We start from the raw sequence: 2,253 nt of genomic DNA, 5'->3' as shown, positions 1-2,253 counted from the left end.
GGGAATGGCGCACATCCTAGCAGGCCTGCCTCTGCTCTTCCCGGGCTGGGGTCTGCCAGAGCCAGCAGGGTCAGAGCAGTTCTAATCCCCCAGCTTCTATCCTTTTTTTTTTTTTTTTTTTGGTTTATTTTTTTTATATTTAAAAATTTCTATCTCCTTCCCTCCTCCTCCCCCCTCCCTCCCCTCCTCCTCCCCCTTCTCTCCCCTCCTCCTCCCCCTTCCCTCCCCTCCTTCTCCCCCTTCCCTCCCTCCCCTCTACCCATACCTCCCCTCCCTCCCTCTCAAGGCCAAGGAGCCATCAGGGTTCCCCACTCTATGCTAAGACCAAGGTCCTCCCAACTCCCCCCAGGTCCAGGAAGGTGATCGACCAAGCTGAGAAGGCTCCCACAGAGCCCGTCCATGAAGAACAATCAGAGCCCAGAGCCATTGTCCTTTGCTTCTCAGTCAGCCCCCGCTGTTGGCCACACTCAGAGAGACGGGTTTGGTCGCATGATCCATCAGTCCCATTCCAACTGGAGTTGGTGATCTCCCATTAGTTCTGTCCCACCGTTTCCATGAGTGAACGCACCCCTCTCGTTCCTGACTTTCTCCCTCATGTTCTCGCTCCTTCTGCTCCTCATCGGGACCTTGGGAGCTCAGTCCAGTGCTCCAATGTGGGGCTCAGTCACCTTCCCCATCTGTCGCCAGCTGGAGGTTCCCTCACGGTCCTGACTTTCTTTCTCATCTTCTATGGCTTGTGCTCTCTTTTTTTCATCGGATCACTGTGCTGGGCCCTCACACTCCCTGGATAGACAGACAGAATCTCTAGGCTGGGCATGGCTCCTGGTTTTCCTTTTTGACAAGGACCTGGACACTGTTGTTCTTGAGCCACTTTTTCCAGGTGGGGATAACAATAAGTAGTGGTCCCTTGGGGAGGTGGGGCCTGGTGTGAAGGCTTAATACCCAGGAGCTTTCTGTGCAAGCCGGAAAGCCTGCATGCCTGCTTCAGTAGCTCATATACTAAGAATACAATGACAAAGAGGGGATCAGAATGGCCCCTACACAAGGATGCATGCAAATTTGCAAAGCATTCCATAGTTTTACACATAAAAACTTAAAACAGTCTGTAAAACAAGCAAATGATAGTAAAAATCCAAAGTCAAACATGGCTGTGCTGCTTGTGGTCCCAGCGCTGGTGGGGGTAGATAGTAGAACTCCTGGGGCTCTCGGACCACCAGTCCTGGCAAACCCAAAAGCTCCAGGCTCGGTATGGAGCCCCGTCTCAACAGTTATGATGGAGAGTGATTGAAACAAACATCCTTTGCCAAGCTCGGATGCTTATGTGCATATACGGATCTGTCCACGGGCTCCCCACACACGTGTACATAGGCATCCACAAACACATGCACAGGCACTGCCCCCAAACACATATACAGACATACACGCAAAACAGCAAGTGGTGAGAGCTCCTCTTTGGGATGGTTTGAGAGGTTTCCACTGGAGTGAATGGAGGCCTCCGCAGGTTCCTGTGAGCAGGAAGTTGCTGCAGCCTCAGAGGGGTCTGAGTTCCACAGAGGAGCAAGTGAGATGGGAGGGATCCTTAGACCCCATGGAAACCTTGCCCATGCCCTGGAAGACTCCAGAAAGTGGGCTAAAGGCTTAGGAAACGCTGCCTGCTCTGTCTCCCCGTGGCAGAGTTCTAAAACATGTCAGTTTGGAGAAGTGTGCTAAGGAATCCTCTTTTATTATGAGGCTTCGTTTGTCTCCTCAGCGCTCCCCAAGCTCTTGTCTTCGGATTTGACGGATCATGGAGTGAGTGATGGGAATCGGAGGTGGCCGGTGTCCTTATGTGGACGTCACCGCTGTTCACCAGGGGCTCGTCCACCGGCCCTCTTCTCCCCTCTGACACAGCCCCAGCCTGTGCATCACTGCTGGTGCCTCCCGCTTTTCCTCAGTGCACCCGCAACCCCTCCCCCCCCCCATCTCAGTAGAGGAGACGTGACTTAGTCAACCAGCAGAACAAAAGCAAGAGTGGCGTGTTATGCAAACAGAGGAAGATCCTCCGACACAACGGGAGGTTGGCTTAGGCGGCTGTTAGACTTCGAGGGGAGGATAAAGGAGACTCCAAAATAGACTTAGGAGAATCAAGGCCGCCCAAGGCTGGGATCTCCCACAGACTCTGGGGACTTTTGCCTCTACCCCCTCTTGGCGACTCAGCTCTGTGTGTGAGATATAAGACATTATCTCCAGGGCAGCGAGAACCCCCGGGTTAGC

At 53.4% G+C, this 2,253-nt stretch overlaps 1 non-coding gene across 1 annotated transcript; it reads left to right on the top strand.

Moving 5' to 3' along the window:
* The first annotated feature begins 979 nt into the window (after window positions 1–979).
* LOC119825806 lies at window positions 980–1,081 on the top strand. The gene has a single exon (XR_005287275.1). It is a non-coding gene; the product is annotated as a U6 spliceosomal RNA (small nuclear RNA).
* The last annotated feature ends 1,172 nt before the right edge of the window (window positions 1,082–2,253 follow it).

The sequence above is a fragment of the Arvicola amphibius genome, chromosome 10, assembly GCF_903992535.2.
Source record: "Arvicola amphibius chromosome 10, mArvAmp1.2, whole genome shotgun sequence".
In the NCBI taxonomy this organism is placed as follows: domain Eukaryota; kingdom Metazoa; phylum Chordata; class Mammalia; order Rodentia; family Cricetidae; genus Arvicola; species Arvicola amphibius.
The sequence above is the reverse complement of the archived record's forward strand: the minus strand, read 5'-3'. Positions and strand labels throughout refer to the sequence as shown.